Raw genomic sequence first — 10951 nt, forward strand, 5'->3', positions numbered from 1 at the left:
ATCCAGGGGTTTGGCGAAGGGCAACCGAGTGAAAAGGACAATGAACAAGATGAGGAGGATAAGGAGGATCCGTTCCCCCAAGTCCATGCAACACTGATGATTTTTGCTGACGTTGAGAGCATGAGTCGACTGAAGCTGGTGAACAGGGAGGTGAACATGGCCACTCCTACCAACCCCAAGTTCCTCAAATGGTCTCACACTGCGATCACCTTTGACCAGTCGGATCATCCAGCACGCGTACCCACCCCAGGAAGACAGGCTCTGGTCGTCGACCTGGTGGTGGAAGGGGTCCGACTGCGCAAAGTCCTCATGGACGGCGGAAGTGGCTTGAACATCATGTATGTTGACACTCTCAAGGGGATGGGCATTCCGATGTCCTCAGCGAGAGCAGCATGCAGTTCCATGGAGTCGTCCCTGGACGAAAGGCCAAGTCACTCGGCCAGATCGCATTGGACGTCGTTTTTGGCTCCGACAAGAACTTCCGCAAGGAAAAGCTGACGTTCGAGGTGGTGGACTTCCAGAGCGCGTACCTCGCAATTCTGGGCCGCCCGGCGTATGCACGTTTCATGGCCCGTCCATGTTACGTGTACCTGAAGCTAAAGATGCCAGGCCCGAAATGTGTGATCACTATCACAGGCAATCGACAGCGGGCCGAAGAGTGTCTGCAGCAGGGATCACGGATCACCGATTAGCAGATGGCTGTCCTCGAGCTTGACGAGTACAAGAAAACAGTCGACCCCGCTAACTTGATGCGTGCGAAGAAGCCAGCTTCGGAGTCCGCATTCCAGTCGGCGGGAGAGACGAAGAAGGTCAGCATCCACCCGACGGACGACACCGCTGCCCCGACGAACATCTCCACCACCCTCGATCCTAAATAGGAAGCCGAGCTCACCCAGTTCCTCCGTGAGAACTGGGACATCTTCGCATGGAAGCCCTCTGACATGCCAAGTGTACCCAGGGAGTTGGCTGAGCACCGACTGCATGTGGATCCCACCGCTCGGCCTGTCCGAGAACGCCTGCGTCGGTCCGCCGCGCACAAGAGGAAGGCATTCGAAGAAGAAGTGGCCAAGCTTTTGGCAGCCAACTTCATTCGCGAGGTACACCACTCCGAGTGGCTCGCCAATGTTGTCATGGTGCCCAAGAAGGACAAATCGCTCCGAATGTGCATCGACTTCAAGCATCTCAATAAGATCTGCCTGAAAGACCATTTTCCGCTCCCCCGCATCGATCAAATTGTTGATTCGACTGCGGGTTGCGAGCGTTTGTCATTTGTTGATGCCTACTCGGGCTATCATCAGATCCGTCTGTATGGCCCCGATGAATTAAAAACAGCCTTCATCACCCCCTTCGGGTGCTTCTGCTACATCACTATGCCATTTGGTTTGAAGAATGCAGGAGCAACTTTTATGCGTCTGATCCAAAAATGCCTTCTCGACCAGATCGGTCGGAATGTGGAGGCGTATATGGATGATATCGTAGTCAAGTCACGGAAAGGTTCTGACCTGCTGACTGACTTGGCAGAAACATTCGCCAACCTTCGTAGGTACGATATCAAGGTCAACCCAGCCAAGTGTTCATTCGGTGTTCCCAATGGAAAGTTACTTGGTTTCTTCGTTTCCAAACGAGGGATCGATGTCAACCCCGAAAAGATCGGGACCATCATCCGAAAGGAGCGGCCGGTCAGAATACACGATGTTCAAAGGCTCACAGGTTGCCTAGCGGCTTTGAGCAGGTTTATCAGTCGACTCGGCGAGAAGGCACTTCCTCTGTACCGACTCATGAAAAAATCAGATACCTTCGATTGGACAGACGAAGCCCAAGTCGCATTCGACGACCTCAAAGTCCTACTTTCCACCCAACCGGTTCTTACTGCTCCGCTCAGTAAAGAGCCCCTTCTTCTGTACATCGCGGCTACAAATCAAGTCGTCAGCACTGTTCTCACAGTCGAACGAGAAGAAGAAGGCAAAGCATACAAAGTTCAGCGGCCAGTGTATTACGTCTCCGAAGTCCTGACTCCTTCCAAGCAGAGGTATCCCCACTATCAAAAACTTATCTACGGGATTTACATGACTGCGAAGAAGGTAGCTCACTACTTCCAAGACCACTCGGTGTACGTCGTTTCTGATGCTCCGTTCTCGGAAATCCTCCACAATCGGTACACATCAGGCCGAGTGGCGAAGTGGGCAATGGAGATGTTGTACTGCGGCATCAAGTTCGAGGCCAAGAAAGCTATAAAGTCTCAAGCTCTGGCTGACTTCATAGCAGAATGGGTAGAACAACAGCAACCGACCCACATCTACTCGGCTCATTGAACAATGTTCTTCGATGGGTCCAAGATGTTGAACGGCTCCGGCGCTGGCGTTGTGATCATATCGCCAAAGGGCGACAAACTCAAGTATGTGCTACAGATACACTTTGATTCCTCTAACAATGAGGCAAAGTATGAAGCTCTCCTTTATGGATTGCGCATGGCCATCTCACTCGGCGTCCGTCGCCTGATGGTCTATGGCGACTCGGATTTGGTGGTCAATCAAGTGATGAAGGAGTGGGACGTCAGGAGCCCCACCATGACCACGTACTGCAATGCAGTGAGGAAGCTCGAGAAAAAGTTTGAAGGTTTGGAACTCCACCACGTTCCGCGACTGAAGAACCAAGCAGCTGATGAGTTGGAAAAACTCGGATCCACTCGGAGACCAATCCCGAGTGACGTCTGCCTCGAGCACCTCCACCTTCCCTCAGTTAAAGAAGATCCTTTCACAGAGGAACCGGTACAACCAAAGAGCTCGACAGATCCGACTGAAGTCGACGTACCTGCTGTGGTTGATCTGATCATGGAGATTCTTGCTGTCATCCCCGATTGGATAGTGCCGATCATTGCATATATCTTGAGGCAGGAATTACCAGAAGACGAAGTCCAAGCCAGGCAGATAGTCCGCAGGTCGAAGTCGTTCACTGTCATTGATGGCCAGTTGTACAAGGAAAGCGTTTCAGGCGTTCTTCAACGATGCATCTCCCCAGAGGAGGGATAGTTAATCCTGGAAGAAATTCACTCGGGAACCTACGGTCATCACGCCACTTCGAGAGCAATCGTCGCCAAAGCATTCAGAGCTGGCTTCTTCTGGGTACAGGCAAACGAAATGGCTAAAGATATGGTCGACCGATGTGAAGGCTGTCAGTTCTACTCCAACAAGTTCCACAAGCCAACATCTGCGTTGAAGACAATCCCTCTTGTGTGGCCGTTTGCAGTATGGGGATTAGATACAGTCGGTCCATTCAGGACAGGCCAAGGAGGATACACACATCTGTTGGTGGCAGTCGACAAGTTCACAAAATGGATTGAAGCCAAGCCCATCAAGAACCTCGATGCCCTAACAGCCATCAAGTTTGTCAGGGACATCATCTCCAGATTCGGGGTACCTCACAGCAGAATCACGGACAACGGGACAAACTTTGACTCGGAAAGATTCAAAGGTTTCTATGCAAGCCAAGGTATCCGAGTGGATTTTGCATCCGTGGCGCATCCTCAAACAAACGAAGAAGCAAAGCGGGCGAATGGACTTATTCTGCAAGGTTTGAAGCCCCGACTCCTGCGAGAGGTGGGACATGCCACTGGCGCATGGGTCACCGAGCTACCTTCAGTGCTTTGGGGTCTCCGGACAACCCCAAATAGATCTACACGGCGATCCCTGTTCTTCCTCGTTTATGGAGCAGAGGCAGTCCTTCTGAGTGACTTGCTTCACAACGCTCCACGAGTTGAACTCTTCTCCGAAGCTGAAGCAAAACAAGCAAGGCAAGACGGAGTGGACCTTCTAGAGGAGGAGCGCGAGATGGCACTGACTCGCTCAACCATTTATCAACAAGATCTGCGGCGTTTTCACGCGCGACACGTCAGGAGTCGTACGTTCCAAGCAGGCGACCTGGTGCTCCGAGTGGATCAGCAAAGACCTCACAAGTTGGCTCCTGCCTAGGAAGGACCCTTCATCATCTCCAAGGTGCTGAACAACGGAGCATATAGACTCTACAACATCGACAGGGAAACAGACGAGCCGCGAGCATGGAACGGAGATCTCCTGAAGCGCTTCTACACGTGACCGTCGACTGAAGCAATGTAAAGAACAAGTATTGGTGAAATAATACAAAGCAAATTGATTTTTTGCAGATTCAAAATTCTTCCGCGGTCGCAGACTCCGGTCTCAAAAAAAAAACTTAGCTGCGATCAAGAATCGCCTAAGTTTTAACTTTCTCCGAGTGTGCACTAAACGTCGCACTCGGGACTTAGCTGCGATCAAGAATCTCCTAAGTACTAACTTTCTCCGAGTGTGCACTAAACGTCGCATTCGGAGACTTAGCTGCGATCAAGAATCGCCTAAGTAATAACTTTTCTCCGAGTGAGCAATAAACGTCGCATTCGGGGACTTAGCTGCGATCAAGAATCGCCTAAGTAATAACTTTCTCTGAGTCTGCACTAAACGTCGCATTCGGGGACTTAGCTGCGATCAAGAGTCGCCTAAGTAATAACTTTCTCCGAGTGTGCACTAAACGTCGCATTCGGGGACTTAGCTGCGATCAAGAATCGCCTAAGTAATAACTTTTCTCCGAGTGTGCACTAAACGTCGCATTCGAGGACTTAGCTACGATCAAGAATCGCCTAAGCAATAACTTTCTCCGAGTGTGCACTAAACGCACTGATAATTACATGAGTAGCAGACTCTCATTGAGGCTCATGTGGATGTCGAGACCACTGACATTTACATGAGTAACAACCCGCTCCCAGTACGACCTTACAGTCGCACTCGAGGACTTAGCTCCGATCACGAGTCGCCTCAGTAATCAGATGCCTTCGACTGTATCCCGCAGATACATTCGGGGACTCAACAGAACCTCATTGAGACTCATGTAGATGTCAAGACCACTGACAATTACATGAGTAGAACCTCATTGAGGCTCATGTAGATGTCAACACTACTGACAATTACTTGAGTAACAACTCGCTCCGAGTGCGACCTGATAGTCGCACTCGAAGACTTAGCCGCGATCATGAATCGCCTAAGTACTCTATTGCCTTCGAGTGTATCCTACAGATCCACTCGGAGACTCGGCAGACCCTCAGGGAGGCTCATGCAGATGTCAAGACAACTGACAATTACATGCTCCGCATGTTTGCCTTTGGCTTCACCAAGAAACGCCAAACGAAAAACACGAGCCAGAATCGTATCAACAACTCTTTGGCAACAGAAGAGCAAAAGATTCGATTTAAATTCAAAGTTCACCTAAAGATAGTTGGCTCGGTGTGGATCAAGCTTACCCGCACCGAACCAAGAATGTGACGGCCAACAGCAGTGGCCAAAGTTTCTTACAACCAACACTCGGCATACCGAGGTAAAAGTTTTCTTAAGCGTCGTCAGGACTGGCGCTAGGACTGGCGGGCTTTACGAATGTGTCCAGGTCGATCCCGTCGGCGATGCGGGTGGCGCTCTCAAGGAAGGTCTCCATGAAGTCTTCGAATCGAAGCTTCTTCGTGTTGGCGACCTGCAACGCCTTCAGCTTCTCCTCGCGCACCACCTTGCAATGCACTCGGACCAGAGACAGAGCAACGTCCGCGCCGCAACGAGCCGCAGACTTCTTCCATGACTGCACTCGGTTTGGGACCTCCTCCAGCCGAGTCATCAAGCCTTCCATCTCGTGCCGAGACTCGTCTTCAGGACAAAACTCCTTGTCGATCCGGCCGACGACTTCTCTCAGTCGACCGATGAAAGGCCCAACTTTGCCCAGGCGAATGTGCGCTCGGAGCAGATCTCGATTGGCGTCCTCGCCGAGTAGAATGTTCTCAAGAATCGACCGCTCAACGTCAGCTGCTTCAGCCTCAACGTCCATGCAAAAATCTGCAAAGATAGGACGAGCAAACAATAAGCACCGAGTGAAATGCACATACCACAAGCACTCGGAAAAACAGAACTTACCACCCAGAAGCGCTATCATCTTCAGGGCCGAGTCACTGACATATTTTTCCTGTGCTATACACCGCCTGTTCAGCACTTTCATTTGTCCCATCAGCTCGGTCCTTTGCGCCTTCATTCTCTCCACTTCAGCAGTCAATGCCTTGTTCGCCTCACGGGCATGCTCCAACGACTTTTCTCGTTCCGCCAGAACATCCTTCATACCAGCCATTGCAATCATGGCTGCATCCAGCTCTCCAGCAAACTGAACCTTTTCAGCACTCAGAGTCTCGTACGCTGTACCCATCTCGCAAGTTTGCTACAACTCAGCGCCAAGAGACGGTTCAGACAAATTCAACAATAAAAAGTCTAAGTTCCTAAGACCCCTGCCGACGCAAGCAGTCGACAGCGGTCTCAGGGACTACACCCAGTGGATTCACTGAGAGTGACCCCACTGGCATGAAACTCAAACAGGTCCGCCCTATTGAGCTACATGACAACACCTAAGCCTATGAGGCTACTACTACCCGACCTGAGTAAAATTACTCTCGGGGACTCATCCAGTAGGTGAACTCCGAGTGCCCCAACTGTTAGCATTCGAACAGATTAATTTTTGATCTGATCAAGTCAAAGAAAATGTTATAAAGACAACTGCCGGTGCAAGCACTCGACAGAAGTCTCAGGGACTACACCCACAGGCACTAGTAGAAAACGGGCCTTTGGCCTAGACCATTTAGTCCCGGAGTGCCTCTGGGCCGGCGCTAAAGGCCCGGCCACGTCGCCCCAATTCTCAATGCCTCCCTCGAGGCTTTAGTCCCGGGCCGTAAGGAGCCTTTAGTCCCGGTTCGTGTCCCAAACCGGGACTAAAGGGCTACGCGGCGGGCGGTGGTGGCGGCAACCGTTCGTATCCCCCTTTAGTCCCGGTTGGTGGCTCAACCCAAGACTAAAGGCCTAACACGTGGCATGCCGTGGTTGTGGCGGCGGTTGGTATACCTCTTTAGTCCCGGTTGGTGGCTCAACCCGGGACTAAAGGACTAACACGTGGCCTGCCGTAGTGGGGCGACCGTTGGCATACCTCTTTAGTCCGGGTTGGTGGTTGAACCCGGGACTAAAAGCCTAACACGTGGCCTGCCGTAGTGGTGGCAACCGTTTGGTATACCTCTTTAGTCCCGGTTGGTGGCTCAACCCGGGATTAATGGCCCAAACGGTTTGCATCCCGCGTCGTTTCGGGCGATGAAAAGCACGAACCGAAGCGTACAGTCGCCATTTCTCTGTTCTTCTTCTCTCTCGCGTCGCCCTCTCTGTTCTTCTTCTCTCTCGCGTGGCCCTCTCTGTCTTCTCCTCTCTTCTTCCCTTCTCTTCTTCCACCATGCCAACTATCTTTCGTGAGGTGGTCGCGCATGGCGCGATGAAGCTCCTTGTCGTGTACACGAACCTGAGCACGGAGGTGCCGTTTTTCCTTCAACAGTTGAAGGAACGATGGTTTAACCACACACCGGATCATGGGAAGTTCTTCGGGCTTGATCTGGAGTACACGGCCGATCAACGTGGTGTCGCCGTCATCCAAATATGCTTCGCAACCCATGTCTTGATCTTCCAATGGGCGAAGTAAGTTTTGAGGCTTTCTTTGATCCAAGATAATCCCTCCCCTAGGGTCACTACTCCCACGTTCACATGGATTTTGTGTATTTGTGTATCTGATTAAGTAGCGTAGTAGATTTTGTGTATTTGTACATTTGATTTAGTACTGTAGTATGCGTGGAATACATTTGATTTAGTAGTGTAGTACATTTGATTCAGTAGTGTAGTACATTTGATTTAGTAGTGGAATACATTTGATTTAGTAGTGTAGTACATTTGATTTTGTGTATTTGCACATTTGATTTAGTAGTGTAGTACATTTGATTTAGTAGTGTAGTATGTGTGGAGTACATTTGATTTATTTGAGTTCATTTATAATTCACATTGGATCGAATTTTGTCAATCCGATAAGACTTAGTTTGTAGTTTGGATTTACTAGTTAACAAGCTTTCTTTTGTTTGCATATTATGCATAATGTCCATAATCTATCATAGTGAATTCCACGTATAAGTTTATTTGTTTCTATCATAGTTGGTTCCCTTCAAATAGTTGTAGTGAAACATGTTTCCTTATTGCCGCAGTAGGTTCATAATCTATCTCTAGGTTCCATTGCATGTGTGCTATATGAATCCTAAAGATAAGTTTCTCTTAATTGTAGTGAAACATGTTTCCTTATTGCAACAGTATGTAACATTTGGTCCATTTTAATTTGTTTCTGTTGCAGGAGTGACAAGAATTGTCCAGGACTCATGGAGTTCCTTCGCAGCGGCGTCACTTTTGCTTCCGTTGACATAAGGAACGACAGGCTGAAGATGAGGCACATCTTCGGTATTGAGATACCAGCTGGTTGCCTCGTTGATATCCAAACGATATTCAAGCTTCAACATGACTGGACTTCGATGGCTCGTATGGCAGTTGCCTTGATCGACGATTCATACGCTGATATGAAGACCAGTTTCCCAAGGTCTCAGCACAGACTTTGGGAGAAGGGCCCACTTGATGATATCAACATTGAGTATGCAGCAAAAGATGCATATGTTTCATATGAGTTGTACCGCAAGATTCGACTCGTCCACTATGGCCAGCGTCACCTATATCCCCTCAAGGAAGGTGGACATTCTGATTCAGATGATTCAGACGAGTAGTGTTCTTAACATCGAACACTTGTATATATATATATTATAGCTATTATTATGTACTGTTTGGACTAGTATCATGTACTTCTTGGACCAATTTATATATGTCTAGTTTCTGTTTGTGCCACTATAGTTTCCAAATTTGAATGGTTTAGCCCTTTCTAACTTCATTTGCTACTTTTGAATGGTTTAGCCCTTTCTAACTTCATGGTATCATGCATTTCGACCACATATATATACAAAAAGTCTTCAGTTCAAATAAGTTCAAAAAATGAAATCCCTTTTGTAACAGATCTGTTTTTGATTAAAACAATCACTTCTCCTTCTTCTCCTTGTGCTAGATATTGGTTATGCACTAGGGGAAGTATGAGTAGCGACCATCATCGACGGTTGAAAAATCAGGTGAGCTAGTGTCCACCATATATGAGAGAAGAATAAATCCCTTTGTGATGTGCCTTTGAATGGTGCATTTTGAACACACAAAAAGTATGGAGTTCAAATAAGTAAAAAAAAAATGAAATCCCTTTGTAAGAGATGAGATCTCGTTCGAAACCCTGCTACTTCGAGAGAGATTGTCAGTTTTGTACACGAAGTGCATCCAGTTTTTGTCGTAGCCCTCTCAACTTTTTAACACATGCTATGTGGGTGAAATGATGATAGCATGCCAACTTTCAACATTTTCAGAGTTCATTTGTAGTGCTTTTCAATTTCAGGGTCAACTAGCTAAAAAAAAAGTAAATGCAAGAAATATACCAAATGAAGTCAGAAATTGTTGAAATTTTGTGATGTGCCTTTGAATGGTGCATTTTGAACACACAAAAAGTATGGAGTTCAAATAAGTTTAAAAAAAATGAAATCCCTTTGTAAGAGATGAGTTCTCGTTCGAAACTCTGCTACTTCGAGAGAGATTGTCAGTTTTGTACACGAACTGCATCAAGTCTTTGTCGTAGCCCTCTCAACTTTTTAACACATGCTATGTGGGTGAAATGATGATATCATGCCAACTTTCAACATTTCTATAGTTCATTTGTAGTGCTTTTCAATTTCAGGGTCAACTAGCTCAAAAAAAATAAGTAAATGCACGAAATATAACAAATGAAGTCAGAAATTGTTGAAATTTTGTGATGTGCCTTTGAATGGTGCATTTTGAACACACAAAAAGTATGGAGTTTAAATAAGTTTTGAAAAAAATGAAATCCCTTTGTAAGAGAAGAGTTCTCGTTCGAAACCCTGCTACTTCGAGACAGATTGTCAGTTTTGTACACGTACTGCATCCAGTCTTTGTCGTAGCCCTCTCAACTTTTTAACACATGCTATGTGGGTGAAATGATGATAGCATGCCAACTTGCAACATTTTCAGAGTTCATTTATAGTGCTTTTCAATTTCAAGGTCAACTAGCTAAAAAAAAGTAAATGCACGAAATATAACAAATTAAGTCAGAAATTGTTGAAATTTTGTGATGTGCCTTTGAATGGTGCATTTTGAACACACAAAAAGTATGGAGTTCAAATAAGTTTAAAAAAATGAAATCCCTTTGTAAGAGATGAGTTCTCGTTCGAAACTCTGCTACTTCGAGAGAGATTGTCAGTTTTGTACACGAACTGCATCAAGTCTTTGTCGTAGCCCTCTCAACTTTTTAACACATGCTATGTGGGTGAAATGATGATATCATGCCAACTTTCAACATTTCTATAGTTCATTTGTAGTGCTTTTCAATTTCAGGGTCAACTAGCTCAAAAAAAATAAGTAAATGCACGAAATATAACAAATGAAGTCAGAAATTGTTGAAATTTTGTGATGTGCCTTTGAATGGTGCATTTTGAACACACAAAAAGTATGGAGTTCAAATAAGTTTAAAAAATGAAATCCCTTTGTAAGAGATGAGTTCTCGTTCGAAACCCTACTACTTCGAGAGAGATTGTCAGTTTTGTACACGAACTGCATCCAGTCTTTGTCGTAGCCCTCTCAACTTTTTAACACCTGCTATGTGGGTGAAATGATGATAGCATGCCAACTTTCAAGATTTCCAGAGTTCATTTGTAGTGCTTTTCAATTTCAGGGTCAACTAGCTAAAAAAAATAAGTAAATGCACGAAATATAACAAATGAAGTCAGAAATTGTTGAAATTTTGTGTTGTGCCTTCGAATGGTGCATTTTGAACACACAAAAAGTATGGAGTTTAAATAAGTTTTGAAAAAAAATGAAATCCCTTTGTAAGAGAAGAGTTCTCGTTCGAAACCCTGCTACTTCGAGACAGATTGTCAGTTTTGTACACGTACTGCATCCAGTCTTTGTCG

This window comes from Hordeum vulgare, chromosome 6H (assembly GCF_904849725.1).
Source record: "Hordeum vulgare subsp. vulgare chromosome 6H, MorexV3_pseudomolecules_assembly, whole genome shotgun sequence".
Lineage (NCBI taxonomy): Eukaryota > Viridiplantae > Streptophyta > Magnoliopsida > Poales > Poaceae > Hordeum > Hordeum vulgare.